Source organism: Cervus elaphus, chromosome 29 (genome assembly GCF_910594005.1).
Source record: "Cervus elaphus chromosome 29, mCerEla1.1, whole genome shotgun sequence".
In the NCBI taxonomy this organism is placed as follows: domain Eukaryota; kingdom Metazoa; phylum Chordata; class Mammalia; order Artiodactyla; family Cervidae; genus Cervus; species Cervus elaphus.
Window position 1 is genome coordinate 7,253,487 of NC_057843.1, and position 15,797 is coordinate 7,269,283.

The 15,797-nt window shown below is 36.0% G+C and overlaps 2 protein-coding genes across 13 annotated transcripts in view; one reads left to right on the plus strand and one right to left on the minus strand.

The window, feature by feature from the left end:
• Nucleotides 1–14,097, minus strand: part of FBXO8 (F-box protein 8) — a 37,373-nt gene extending 23,276 nt beyond the window's left edge. Inside the window, exon 1 of the mRNA XM_043890818.1 lies at nucleotides 13,908–14,097. The gene's annotated coding sequence lies outside the window, so the exon portion shown is untranslated. The remainder of the gene's footprint in view (nucleotides 1–13,907) is intronic.
• The window catches only part of CEP44 (centrosomal protein 44), a 34,062-nt gene continuing 32,346 nt past the window's right edge, over nucleotides 14,082–15,797 (plus strand). For 10 of the 12 annotated variants that reach the window (XM_043890814.1, XM_043890815.1, XM_043890816.1 and 7 more), the window contains exon 1: nucleotides 14,082–14,608. The gene's annotated coding sequence lies outside the window, so the exon portion shown is untranslated. Of the gene's footprint in view, nucleotides 14,701–15,797 lie in introns of all 12 variants that reach the window. The other 2 variants (XM_043890807.1, XM_043890810.1) reach the window with 2 other exon arrangements.

Below are 15,797 nucleotides of genomic sequence, written 5' to 3' on the forward strand. Positions count from 1 at the left end.
GGAATAGCAAATTACAAAGAACAGTCGGAACATTGTAAGTATGAAACTTGGATATGGAGAACTACTTGGTTTGATTATCACCTTTATCTCGGTTTGCTAACTGCTTTTAAAATCCACAGGTGACATAATCATTTTTCACAAGGTAAGATTTAAAAGTTACTGACGTCCTAAAGACTCTTACAAAATTATAATTATGTGGACTTATGGGCCAGTATTAAATACAACTCTGATCAGAGCACAGGACTTCATTTAAAAGGTCCCCACACACTGCTTTTTATCACAACCCAGGCTAAGCTAAGCTTGCCCCTTTTAACCAAATTCCCAGATGCATAACAGCTGTGAAACAGGCTTTTCGTTTAATTCTTGCCAGTCTGCTCTTAAGTTGTAGGCTGTAATAAAACGTAACATAGGCCCTGAAGTCTAATTCAGAAACCTTATAAATTAGACACCTAGAACTCCATGATAAAGAGCTCAGTGATGACTATTTGGTTCTGTTGCTGCTTTAAATACAAATCTTGAAATCAATTTTCCAGTTCTTCTCCACATAGTCCTATGGACTCCTCAGAGGTCCCTGGGGAAAGGCAGGAGAAGGGGAGGAGGTGCTCCAGTCTCTCTTGCCTCCACTCCACCTCCCACCAGAGCAGCTCTACATTTATCTGTTACAAATGCCAGACTTCCTCATATGCAAATATTTAGAAGGCTACTGGTCTAGCCTTTCCATTTCATTTGGTTTTGCAAATAAGTAACTTTTCCTGGGCAAATAAATTCATTGAGAAAAATGAAACCAGGAAGTGCTTTTAACTAACATAAAAAATTATTTCCAAGATCTTTTACAAATAAAATATTCCTGTTTTAAAAACCCAATTTTTCTATTAATATGTATGAGTTTTAAAAATTTGGAGGAAGAAACCGGTTTTTGTTCAAAATCATTAAATTTCATTGCATGACCTAACCTTAAGATATGGTTTTGTTTTAATTGACTGTTTATAATAAAGAGTAGTAATCATAATATAAAAAAGCAACCCTTCCCCCAGACTATTGGTGACCAGAAATTCTGAAAATTATCAGGAATAATTTTTGAAAATTGAAATATTTCAAATAAATTTGAAAACTGAGTGGAATTTGAAAGAATATCAAAGGCTATTTTTTCAATATTTAAAAAAGCATGTATATTTACTGAGTTGTTGGTTATTATTTGGATAATGACTACTTGTTGATTAAAACAGGAAAAACAGTCCAGGATAATTTTTCACTCTTCGTCCTTGGAAATCCAAAAGCTTAAGCTACAAAGAGATCGGGTGGGGGTTGGGGGAACGGGTAGGTATAGAGAGAAGGAACATATTAATAATTTTTAAATGTAGGAAAATTTGTTTTTGCAAAGAAACCACAAAAGGTAGTAACTTTTCCTCCTTATAACACATATTACCAATATGGTAGCAGTTCCTAAAGTAGTACTTAAGCTATAATAATTAAATTCTTATTTTCTATTAGAATGATTGAGATCCCAAACTGACAACACCAAATATTGGAAAGATGTGGAAATTCAAAACAATACAGTCACTTTGGAAGACAGTTTGACAGTTTCTTACAAAAATAAACATGCTTTTAGCATATGCTTCAGCATTCATGCTCCTTGGTATCTACCCAGATAAGTGGAGAACTCATGTCCATGCAAAAACCTGCATGTGGACCTGAAGCTTTAGTCATAATTACCAAAACTTGTAAGCAAACAAATTGTCCTTGAGTAGGTGAATGGATAAATTTACTGTGATATATCCAGACAAAGGAATATTTAGTGCTAGAAAGAAATGAGGTATGAAAAGACATGGAAGAAACTTAAATATATATTACTAAGTAAGAGCAGCTGATCTGAAAAGGCTACATCATGTGTGTGATTTCAATTATAAGACATTCTGGAAAAAGCAAAACCATGGACAATAAATCAACAATGAAAAAAGTACAGAATATCAACAAAAAATTTGGAAAGAACTTTAAGTTTCCTAAAGGTTTAAATATGCTGTCATACTACAACATAAGTACAGCTTAATTTTGACACAAGACTCATAAACATTTAAAAAATTTTATCATAGCCATTTCTCTGCTGATCTTAGCAAGAACATATCTAGAAATTGAATTGATTTCTAAGCTCATCCACAGTATATCTGTTGTCATTTTAGATAATTATATTTATTCTTCTCTTTTGCATTTGCACCACCAAAGGTAAATAATCAAATATGATGACTATGATGTCTGAAGTCTCGAGATTTAAGGCACCTAATGTCAATTTGTATGTACTTCCCTACCTCTTTATGGTGGCATATGGTTAGGCAGCTGTTATTCTTCTCAGGGATGTTGCTAGGGAACGCAGAATCAGGGTGATTTCCCTAGGCTCCAGACTTAAATGGGATCATTTAAATACAGCACTGGATAAAGGGACTCAGAAAGCATCTAGCAGGTAGAAAAGAGGTAAAGCCAGCAGATGGTTCTTAGTATTAAAAAAAAAAGAAAAGTTAATGGGGAGGGTGGAGGTTTGAGGCACATATACACATGCATTTTCTATCCTTCTACAGATAAAATATTGCAAATTACCCTTGTGGGATGTCTTTTTCCCTTTAAAGCAGTTTTGGATTTGGGCGAAGAACGCAGCATGATAAATCACTTCAGAAGGATCAATATCATAAATTTCTCCTTTGGAGAAAGGCAAGGGTGTCCACAGTTGTTCCATCCTACTCCCAGTCTTCCTTAGGGTAACAGGTGTGTGGCATGTGGATGGAACTGTCAGAAAAGTGATTAAACTCAAAAAGACATGAGATCCATTGCAGAAATTGTGAAGCAAATCACAGAGGGAGCGTGGTGTTGAGGACTCTGACGCTGAGCAGACACTTGAATTCAAGTCCTGACTCCACTGGTCAGCACTTATAGGACTCTGGGGAATTTACTTCCCCTGTGGCTCAGATGGTAAAGAGCCTGCCCACAATGCAGGAGACTTGGGTTTGATCCCTGAGTTGGGAAGATCCCCTGGAGAAGGAAATGGCAACCCACTCCACTCCAACCCACTCCAGAAGGAAATCCCATGGGTTCGCAAAGAGTCAGACATGACTGAGTGACTAACACACACATTGTCTAAGCTCTGCTTTTGTCATATTTAAGGTGATAATTTGCATATAATAGTAATACACACAGTTCAAAGGGCTTGAGTATTAAATATTACATATAGAGTTCACTTCACAGATAATAATAAAATGTTAGCTCGTTTGTTTTGACAAAATCATATTTTTGCAAAGCGAAGATGATGAGCCCTTTAGTAATAAGTAGCTCTCTATATAATAAACAATAATAAATAGCTCCCTGATAGCTCAGTTGGTAAAGAATCTACCTGCAATGCAGGAGACCCTGGTTCAATTCCTGGGTCAGTAAGATCTGCTGGAGAAGGGACAGGCTACCCACTCCAGTATTCTTGGACTTCCTTGTGGCTCAGCTGGTAAAGAACCCGCCTACAATGTGGGAGACCTGAGACTTGGGTTCGATCCCTGGGTTGGGAAGATCCCCTGGAGAAGTGGTTACCCACTCCAGTATTTTGGCCTGGAGAATTCCATGGACCGCATAGTCCATGGGATCACAGAGTCGGATACTACTGAACAACTTTCACTTTAGTAATAAAACTTATAGAATGATACTCCAATTATCACATAAGGAAGAATCCATGAGTGAGTCTGCACTGATGATTAATAAACACATAAAGAAGAAAGGAAAGCTATTCCTTTTAGTAAAATTCTGAATAATAAGGAGTTAGAAAAATTATCATTTTACAATCATCATAGAAAAAATAATCCAGGCAAGTATTATCAATGAGTGCTGAATCTGGAGTTTGATAAAGAATGGAAAGTTTACAGAGTCTCAAAGTAACTCCCCCTATACATTACTCATTAATTGCAAAAAGAAATTAAGAAATCAGATAGTATTTAACTAAGTGTTCAAACTTAAATTTTATCAATAAGAGACAAATGGACATACGTGCCTCTGAACATATGTGCCTCTGGACCCTGAGAAGGACATAACAGTTAGACAGTATTTTGGCCAAAATGTATAACCTTTATCGAATCATGAGGAATATCAGAGAAACCTGAGTCTACAATCTTTTTTTTTTCCCTTCAAAATTGCCAATGCCATGAAGCTAAAGAAAGGAATCATTCCAGATTAAAGGAGACTGAAAAACATGACATCTAAATGCAATGTGTGGACTGGATCATATACTGAAAAAAGAAGTGCTATAAAGGACATTATTGGACTAACTAAAAAACTAGATACACAGCCTAAGATTGGGTAAAAATACTTACATCAATGTTAACTTTAATGAATTTGATAACTGTGCAGTGACTTTGCCAGAATATTGGGTTGGCCAAAAAGTTCATAACGTTAGATGTTAAAGAAAAACCCAAATGAACTTTTTAATATATTCTTCTTCTTAGGAAAAATACTGAATTGTTAAGGCATAATGTATACAACCTAGTATCAAATGGTTCAGAAAAACAGTAATGTCAATCTCCACACAGAGAGAATGTTAAAGCATGTTGCAAAATGTTTAAAATTTGTGAATCTGGGTAATAGGTGAAAAGTGTTAGTCTTGCAGTCCTGTCTGACTCTTTGTGACCCCAAGGTCTGTAGCCCGCCATGCTCCTCTGTTCATGGAATTCTCCAGGCAAGAATACGGGAATGGGTTGCTATTCCTTCTCCAGGTGACCTTTCCGACCCAGGGATTGAACTCAGGTCACCTGCATTGCAGGCAGGTTCTTTACTGTCTGAGCTGCCAGGATAAAAGGTATGCACCAATTATTTTTATTAATCTCAGAAATCTTCTGATTGAGGAATCCAAGCATGTGAAACTGGAAAATAAGTGAGTTTGATGTGCACTAAGTTTAAGAAGTACTGTTCTTTGAGCTTAGTGTCATACAGACTGAAAACCATCACTAAGGAGATAAAGTTCAGCATCAAGGTTTAAGGGTAGTAAGCGACCCTTGTCAAGGCAAACATCAAAACAGTAAGAATTAGTTTTGCCATTTGTGATAAAAATTTTTATTTAAAGGATGAAGAAATGTTTCTTAAAGAAAGTAGAGGGAGAAACCCTTTAATTTTGTGTGTGCAGATTTAAGGCTTGGGATTACTGGCTGCATTCCCTCCTTTTGTGTATAATATTATGTACACAATACTTTAAATATATTTAATAACAAATATTAAACAATAATATTGTTTTTGTACTATAAACCACAATTTATTTAATACTCTGTGCCAAGTACTGTGGAAGTTTTAATTACATTATGCCATTTTTGTCCTCAAAACAACCTTAACAGGTAGATATTAGATATTATTCTATCTATTTTATAGTTGAGGAAATACTGACTCAGAGAGGTTAAGCAACTTTGCCCAAAATCTCAGAGCTGACAAGTGGAAAACTAAAGATTCAAACTCAGGTCTGAGTCCAAAGTTTTTATTCCTAATCACTGAGCCCTATGCACAGAACTGGCAAAAACAATTTACCATCTGTTTCTTCATCACTAACTCTCATCCCTTTTACCTCTGCAGCTGCTTATTACCTCCACCGTTGGTTCCAGCTGCAGTTTCTCTTTCAAGCTACTATTCTTATGGAAAGCACATAGGCTTTGATGTGAAAAAATATCTATTTCAAACTCCTACACAGAATCTGATTAGACTATAGTTTATTTTCCTCATCAGGAAAACAGTGAATAACTCTTACTCCAAAGAACTTAGAGGGGTTAAGAGAACCTAACACACAGGTAATTTACCATCACAGGTAGTTTTGTAGTCACCATTCAACCCCTTTTAAAAGATAACTCTTATTTTGGTTCTTCCATTTCAGAGTATACCTGATTATTCTGGACATAATTATCTGAACAGTTACAATCCTGGTTTTAAATTTCATGAACTTAGGATCTGTGAGTTTGGAGATGCCATTTACTTTTGCTAGGAGAAAGAAAAATAACATCTAGTAAATATATAAAGTTAGAAGAAACTAACTTTGCTTAGATTGACACAGTTTGGCAAATAAAGTCAAGTATACAGTCATCAGTCAGTGATAACAGACCATTTTGGCAGTTCAGTATCAGTACTATCATCATCTTTAATCACTACAGATATATTTCTAGAAATGGTAACTTTATGACTTCATGGGAGGATTCAATATATCAAAAGTCCTTTTTGCAGTATCACAAACTAAATTAACAGTAAATTTCTACTATAGATCTTTATGACATTTTCACATCCCTAGGAACCTGAATTATAAAGAACTTTATGTATAGAATGCTAATTTCTTAGAGCTCTGAAATCAATTTACAACTGTTGAGAGTGTATTTTTAAACATATTTCTTGATTATAAAATATGAATTACTCAAACATATGTTCCTTAAGACAACAATAATTTTGGAACTCTCCTATCATATTGTGCTTTATTACTGTCAGAAATACAAATTAAAATATATATACAGGTAGTCCTTGTACAGGACCATGCTAACCACTGGATAACAGTTCTATGGGACTTTGCACAGCAAGGCCATGGTTCTAAAAAGCACACATTTCAGTTTACATGGTACCATGCAGAATAAGAACTGCCTGTAAGTACTAAGATGGAGGAATGATTCAACACAATAGGCAACAAGGAAAAATCCAGTACCAAACACAGTGCCTTAGACCTACAAAGCACTCAGCAATATTTGTTGACTGAATGAATCTTTAAATGGTAAACAACAAGCAAAACTGAATTAGATCAACCTTATCCAAATTTCACATCTTTCAAAAAATCATCAGAATAGATCATAGACTTAAATGCAAAACATAAAAGAATACAGCTTTTAGAAAAACACAGAGAAGGAGATCTTAGGGGTCTACATCTAGGCAAAGAGTTCATCAAAAGTACAATCTATAAAAGTAAAAGTTGGTAAAGTCAACCACATCGATATTAAAAACTTTTGCTCTTTGAAAAGTCCATATGAAGACAACAAAAACACAAGCTACAGATGGAGAGAAAATATCTCAAACATAACAGCAAAAAAAAAAAAAAATCAAACAATTCAATTAAAAAAGAACACAAGACATGAACAGATACTTTGCCAAAGAGGATATATAGATGGAACATAATTACATGATAGACATTCAAAATCACTACCCATAAGGGAAGTGGCTGTAGTTTTAAATGGCAGCACCAGGGATCCCAGTGGTGTTTGAACTGTTCAGTATTTTGACAGCGGTACTGGATATGTGAATCTGCTCAGAATCTCATACATGCACATACACATGTGAGCAAAAATAAACTGAAGAATTCTGAATAATATAGGTGAGATATGTTAATTTCAATATCCTGGATATGATGGTATATTATGATTTTGTAATATGTCACACTACCCAGGGAAACTAAGCAAGTGTACAAGATTATCTCTTGCTATATTTCTCACAACTGCATGTGTATCTACAATTAACTAAAAAAGGTGGGAAGCAGAGTACTGTACACTTAAAACAAATGAATTTTATAGTATATAAATGATGCCACAATAAAGTTCTTTAAACAACTAGACACTAACAAACACTCTAAAGAGGGTGACCAAGGACATAGCAAGTCTAATGACATTTGACAAATAGTAACTATTTTAGATTTAAGGAAATCCAACTAATTATTAAAATCTATGACCTCTGAATCACCTCTGACTTTGTGGAATGCACTATACAGATCAAAAGAAGAGAGAATCAAGGAATACAAATCTTTCAGCATACAAATTATAATAATGTGTAGACTATTTACTTAGGATATATCAATAATCAAGTAGAGGTATAAATACAAAAGAATTGATGTGGGCCTATTCCTGGGCCTAATAAAGAAACAGCATAAATGCAAGCTACATTAAAAGTGGTTTAATTACTCATTAAAAATCAAAGTACAGGAAATAATGTGATTTAATTTTGATTGCTGGAGATAATTTTATAATAATATAAAAATAGTTACAATATACTAATTTTATAATATTTCAAATTTGTGGGAATAATGATCTAATTTGCTTAAAATATTTTTAAAATGTTGAAAAAACCATCAGTTGTTTAATCTCCTAACTACTTATATATCCTTATTTCTATTAAAATAACAGTGACAATAACAACAGTACTTTTTTTTTTACACATTGACCAAATAATTTAGAAGAGCTGGGTTTTTTTTAATCTAAATATTTAGGCCTTCTGGTTTTTAAAATTAATGTCTAGTTTTATTATGCTGAGACTAGAGAATGTGGCCTATATGAGGTCTGCATGAGAGAACTGTGTAGGTTTTCTTGACACAGCTATTCTGGAGAGTGAATTTAAAGTTGGAGTTCCAATTACACAATATGCTGTGTGACCTTAGATATTTCAAACAAGGTCTGATCTTTGGTTTCCTATAAAATGGAGGAAATCACTCCTATCTGTATTACAGGATTGCTATGAGTCTTAATGGAGATAATATACTGAATATATAAAGACATCTTTTCATTGTAAAGCAGTGTGTATATCCTGACTCATTCCCTTTTCTCTAATGCAAAAATCTGAGAAACTTTTCTGACATATTTTAGATATAATTTTCATTTTTTAATATAAGAGATACAGTGGCAGTCTAAATGTAACTGTTCTAACAGCACAAAGGCACTTCCACTTAGAAGGCAGCATAGATTATATTAATTACCAAAAGCTCTATCAAGTTAATTATTAACATTTATGAGAATAATACTTTTCTGTTATTGTAATATCTTGTTCTCTTTTCAAAAAAGCAGAACTTTTCCACAAAAGAATGCTAAAGATTGCTTTGTTAATACCTGCTGGTATATCTAATATAAAATTATCTGTAAAGTTTATTAAGCATCTTTAATCAAAACATCCCTATGTAACAAGTTAAACATCAAATAAAGTATTATTCTAAAGGAACACACTGCTCTACTGCTTTTAGTAATTCTATGGCACTAAGGATTTAAATAGCACATGCTGTGGAAACAACTATATGTGATAAAGAATGGTTCATACACCATTTAGATGGATGGATGACACACAGGGGAAGATGGGAAGAACACAAAGGAGTCTGGAGGTCTCAAAAAAGCATTCTGCTTTAAACACTTTCATTTGAAGCAAAGGAGATTCTATAAAGTGTCTTCCTGAGTAAGCAGTGTTAAATCACCAGTCTGTGGTGAGTGACATGAATGAGCTACTTTAAATACTCATTATAAATTATTAGTTTTCAATATTTCTTAAATGTCTAAATAGTTGGATTTACAAATAAGAAATTTCCTATCTCAGATAAAGATCTAAAACTCTGTGTACCAAAAGAGTTATCTTTAACAGACATCTAAGACTTAAAGATGAGGAAATTCACTCCTTTATATTGCCTTAGAAATTTTCAATTTTTTTTTCCAACTAGGAAGTCACTAGATTTTTAGTTACTTTCTAAGTGTTATCATGTGATTGCATAAGAACATGGGAGATTCTGTGAGAAAATATTTTCCACATTTATAACCAAATTGGCAGCCCCGGCATTTATTTCTCTTTTTCCAAAAGAACAGACCACCAAGGTAGTTTAAAACAGACTGAGGAAAGGCGGAAAAAAGAAAAGGAAAAAAAACCTGATAACCAAGCACACTTCTAACTTTGAAAGGCAACAACTGTGGAGAAATGAAGGAGGGTAAGTCCACAAGGAGGTCCTTCTAAGGAGAAAAGGGAAATAGCTAAGTACTAAGAGGTCACAGGGTACATTAAACACATAAAAAAAAAAAAAACCCACTCATTAAATTTAAAGATCTGGTCCTGCAAGAGCAGTTTTTGTTAGTAAAAGGCATACCATTTGTAGTTTTTTTAAATTCAAAAAAGATTTACAATATCACTTTGTTTTCTGAAAGTTTTTTTTCCTGTTCTTTAATTTGATTCTGTAATGAATGTTACCAAATGGTATCTAAACAAGTGTAAAAATTAAGATATGTCACTTAAAATGTAACCAAAAAGCAGGGAATTGGGGGCTTATTCAATTTCACTTATTTCTTCAGCTTCTTTTGCAGAGAGATGTTCCATTGTCTGTTTTAACTTTCAAGTAAAATAAATTTATTGAATTTCTCACCAGCATTATTTTTTAGTTGCACTGATTGTTTAACTGTGCTCTTTATTCAACCCAATTGTATCAGCAGTGGTCATGGCAGCACATTCCCAACCCTCAGGGCACAGCACACTCCATGCCCACTAACCACAAGGCCACTCCTATCAGAGCTGTGGAATTAAAAAAATAAAACAAAAACTGTCACTGTCACTGACATACTTTTATACAAATAAAGACAAAGTATCAAAATAAAATAAATATACTTTAAATTTTATTTTTGGCCACTGCATGCAGCATGTGGGATCTTTGTTCCCCAACCAGAGATCCAACCTGTGACCCCTGCATTGGGTGCATAAAGTCTTAACCACTGGAGGGCCAGGGAAGTCCCTAAAATAAAATAAATACTGACAGCAGCCAATAGAAAAGTCGGAAGTGAGATGAGAAAACATCTAACAGTGAAAACAGACTAACACAAAATACGTGCTTTATTCAGGCTCCTTCAACTTGTTGTGACTACAGGGCATAATACTCAAAGTTTCACTTTCCTCACCTATAAAGAGAGTTTTGAACTTAATGATCTCTAAGTTCCCTTTTAGCCATAAAAGTCTGTGATCCTCTAAAGATGAGAAAATCCGAAAAATTAAAACAAAATGAAGAGGTGATAGAGATGGACGTGTGTGTGCCTGTATGTGTGTTTAGCATCTGTCCTTTCTGTCTCTTTCCCCTGTGTTTGTGACTTCTACAAATTACCGCTCAGCATAAGCAAATAGGGGTTCTTCAAGCATGGCTCACTTGCTAAAATCGTGTTCCTTCTTTCAAATAGCTTATGAAATTCTCTGCAACCTGTTCTTGCAGAATACACAAACTGCTGATCACAGACCTAAACCAAACCTGCTGCCTAAACTTGAAACCAAATGTCTTTTCTCATCTCTCCATCATAAAAACATTTGTCCTAAATAGAATATAAACTCATTCAAGTTTTACCATAGAATCTATGTCAATAAATATCAGAAAAACAAAACCATGAGAAAAGAAAATAAGTGGGAAACATAAATTTCTAGAAGCGGATATAGTTCACTAAAGTTGTTTTAAAATATTAAGTAAAATAATCAATGAAAATGCAACATGAGTTAGACAAATAATTCACAGACTTCATATTAATGATTTTGACATGTTATCATATCAGTCAATGGATTACCCTCAATTTTCAAATCTGAATACAAATGTAGGGGAAAAAATAGACTTGTATATAGCCATTGGTTAAGTAAGTAATGAATGATAAATTTGTAAATTTCAATGACTAACTTCAAAGCTCTATGATCAAAGAAAAGATAATTTCTTGGTAATTCATTCCTTTTACACTGTGAAGAAAGGAAAATAACTATTTTTAACCTACTCAAAAGCACAACAAACACAAAAAACATTCCCTAGTAAACTGATCACAGGTATAATAAATTATGAGGCATGGTTTAGCTTACCTAGTTATTACCATAAAATAGTTTTGTGAATGAAGCATTTCAACTGTATTATTTTTGCAAGCACCTGTTTAAAATTTGGCAGAAAAAAAAAATAAAAAAAATAAAATTTGGCAGATATCTAAGGGCCTAAAAGTACATTAGTTAATTGGCTATATCCTACTATAAATGAAGTATATTAACCTGATAGTGAGCACGATTTTATTTTTATTTTTTATTTGTTTTTATTTTTCCATTTATTTTTATTAGTTGGAGGCTAATTACTTTACAATATTGTAGTGGTTTTTGTCATACATGGACATGAATCAGCCCTGGGAGCACCATTTTAAAAGCCAAATCTACAATTTGAAAATTTACACTGGCTAGTGTTAAGCACCTGAAAGTTAAAAGATAAACTTGAACAATACTTTACTAAGGATTGACAACGTCTTTCAAAACTGGAAGAAGCATAGGCAATTTTACAGTGGGTCAAAGCCAAAATAATAAACCCTGAAGCCTATACCTTTCATGTCTAATAAGCTTATTTGGTTCACTGACAAAAACTGTGCTGGTGATGTGCGTCCAGTAGTGCTGAAAGAATGTAACCTGACATCTAATAATGCTTAAAAACAAACACACAAACGCGTTTCTGTTCTCAGACACACCTCTCCTATCCCTATTTGCTCTCATACCAACATAGACTGCCACATTCTTTCTACACTAGAAAGGCTTACCTCTAGCCTTTCCTAACTTCTTTCCACCTTAAAAACTATCTTTGCCCATGTTTATTTTGAAATCATTTCAACCATGAAAAATGGCAATTGGTAAGGAATACACAATCTCCAGTTATGAGGTACTCTGCTCATGTATATCCTTGAAACACAAACCTTTCTCTCACACATGCCATTTCTCAAGCAGTTTTCCAAGAGGAAAAAAAAAAAAAGCCTTTCTTTATGTAATCAGTAGGAAAAAAGACCCCCTACTTAACTCCCCCCCCTCCGAAAAAAACTTTTCAAGAAGGAAAATCCTTGTTTAAGTTGGCCTGTTTCATTACAACCAGGCATTTCTCTTGGATAAAATTTTGCTCAGTTATGCCTATTAACTCCTAAAAGTTATCAGCCAGTGTAACTGTGTTAAGCTGCCTCTAAGATGGCTCCTAAAGACCCTTGCATCCTGGGATTTATGCCCTTGTGTAATCCTTTTCGCAATGACTGAGTTGGATTTATTGACTCACTTCTAACAAAAGAATATGGCAATTGGCAGTAGTGATGAGAGGCGCCTTTTGATACTAGGTTATAAAAGACTAGAAAGAGTTTTGGGCACTCTCTCTCTTAGATTGCTCACTTGAGGGAAAGCCAGGTGCCACATTGTGTACAATGCCTCAGACAAACTGTCAAGTTATCTGGATAGAAATTGCAAGCTTCCTACTCAACCTGAAAATAGAATAAAACTTATTTCTCATTCTGATATCTTCTCAATTTTGTAAACCATTTTCTTAGGTGGTAAAAATCCCTCCTATCCCATAAATATGGTCTCCAACTCCAAACTTAAAAAAAAATAAAAGGAAAGCTGAAATGGAAAACTAAATTAGCTTCACTTTGCAGTAATAGAGTTCATGATCTATTGATATGGAGGCAAACATCTGGGATCCTTGAATATAAAAACTCCAGTTGTTAGAAGTAGATTCAAAGATTAAATTGCTAAATGTACACAAAACCTAAAGTAAAACCCTTAATTGACTGAGGATTGGGATCCATTTGTGATTTCATCCACCTTTAATAATATTTAATTGAGCAGCCACCATATAAGAAACTAGAGCCCAGTCACAGAGAAACAAACGAGACGACAAATTAATAATTTGCCTAGTTTATAGCCAAAGTTTAACTGCTAAAGCAAGTAGCAGTCCATCGTGACATGAACTGTATGTTAGTGTTTGCATTCATGTTACTGGAAAGTATGTAAAAAATCGAAAACTGTGCTTATGAAATCTCCCAAAACCCACTCTACTTAAAAGCTACATCTAGGGTAGAAGAGTAACCTCTGCTTTTCCCTGGCTTTATTCAGAGTGAAGTCGGGTCCTACCTGGGGTCCCAAGTTGACCTACACCCCAGTGACCTAGGAACACAAGAACACACCTACTCCCGCCTCCTGACACGGATTCCTTATTTTAATTAGCCAGCACCGCTGTCACTCAAGATGTTTTGCACTGTCATTGGCCCCGAAGTCTTACAGGTTGGCAAGTTTCTGCCAACTGGCAAGTGTCGGTTGTCATTATTTCCGAGAAGAAAAGTAGGGGTGTACAGGGAAGGGACGCAAGAGCTATGAAATATCTAGGGTGACGCCCTTACCTGAGCGACCTGCGATCCCACCGCCGCCGCGACGAATCGGCCTCTGGGCGGGGGCTTTCAGCCAAAAAGAAAACGACTCAGCCGGGAACGGGCGCCCAGGCCATGGAGAAGCCGGTTCAAACTTCACTTGTTCACACCGGTGGAGGTAAGGAGGGGGTGAATCCCAGAAACACACCGGATCCTTCCGAACTCAGAGCCTCAAGCTGCAGCCCCCTCAGCGGCCGAGTTTTGACGTTTCCTATTGTTGCCGGAAGTGACGTCAGAGTTCAGAGGCTTCAGAAAGTATTTTCATCTCCATGGTCTACGATTCGCCACAGGGTCTCGGCTCCTCACTTCCCAGTTCGAGCCCCTCTGAGCCTCAGAACTGGGTAGACTTCCAATCTGCACCTTAGGATCTGACTAAATGTAGAAAAACCTCTCGGCAGAACGAGTCTTCCCAGGGCTCTGGATAGACATCCCGTGGAATCTGCGGCGGAGAATCCGGGGACGTGGGGGAGCCGACAGCTTTGAAGGTCCTGCAGCGGTGCTCCGAATACAAACGGTCGGCGCGAGAAGCGCGCCCCGGCACCGCCGTCGGGCCGCAGGGACTCGTTGCTGGAGGCTGGGCTCCCGGATTCTCGGGCTGCATATGCTACCACCTCCTTTGCCCGTTGTGCGGGGCTAGAAGCCTTCGGAACCCTTTCTTTGCTGGGCCGTTCTGGGTGAGCGCGGGGGAGCCGACGGGGCTGCGCCCGGGATTTGGCGGGGGTTGCCTCTCTTCGCTGCCCTAACCGAAGCCCTGGGAGAGGTGGAAGTAAACAGCTCTGCCTTATCTTTTTAAATTAAGTGGGAGGAGAAGAGCCCTAGATGTGCCTTGCCCATGAACCCGAGTGGGGTATCCTTTTGATAACGACCAAGTGGGAAGACTCATCCTCTCAGATAGTTTTTCTGACTTAGCGTCCTGGACGGACCGATTCCTCTTACTGGAGCCTCTGAGCTGAGCAATCCGGCTCCTCGGAAATACTGATGAGAGGGAAGAGCTGAGGATAGTTGATGTTTTCCTTGCTTTACCTTTCCCGAGTATTTCAGGGGGGAAAGAAGAAGTACTTCACTTTCTTACAGGACTGGATTTTTTCGTTACTGGGGGAAAAAATACTGAAATTTGGATTCCGGAATCAGGGCTGTAGTAGACTTTTTCTAAAATTGTCCACAAACCTTTTCACGGTTTTATATATGAACGCAGCTATCCCTCAGATATGCTTGACCCTTACTCCCCGTTTCCCCCAGTTTTCTCCTCTATTATTTTTAATAGATAATATCAATAGCTGTCACAAACTCTTAGTCATCAACCATAGTCCTTACACCAATCGGTTTAATTGCTTCATTCTGAACAAAAATCACTGAGTTCATTGGCATTCCATTGGGAGGCAACATTTAATGACCTTTAATGGCAGTGAGACTAAATTAGATTAAACGTCTTAAACTATTTTATACCATTTTCACAATACCTCCTGTAATACAGTGGGGCAGATCTAACTCGTAGCAGAGAACTCTGGAGGAAGCTAGGAAGCAATACTGAGACCATTTTAGTGGTTGAATCTGTGCTACAAGCTGAGTGGTATATGCCTTTGTCTTTTAATTTCTTTTTATAAGTGTTATAAAGTGAAAATGTTGTGACTTCTTAAAAAGTTATTTTTCATGTCTGAAACTACTCTGTTAAAATGTGCACAATTCCTAGATTGGCTTTTGTTAATGTCTTAATTTTTAGTGTTTTTTCAGTTTTATAATAAACTGTAGAGCCTTCCATGAAAATGTAGAGCAGTAGCTGTAATTTTTTCCTGTAATACTCAATTTTTTTAATCCTGAAATTTTTTTCTTTCCTATTTTATCACTTATCTTCCTCACCTACAG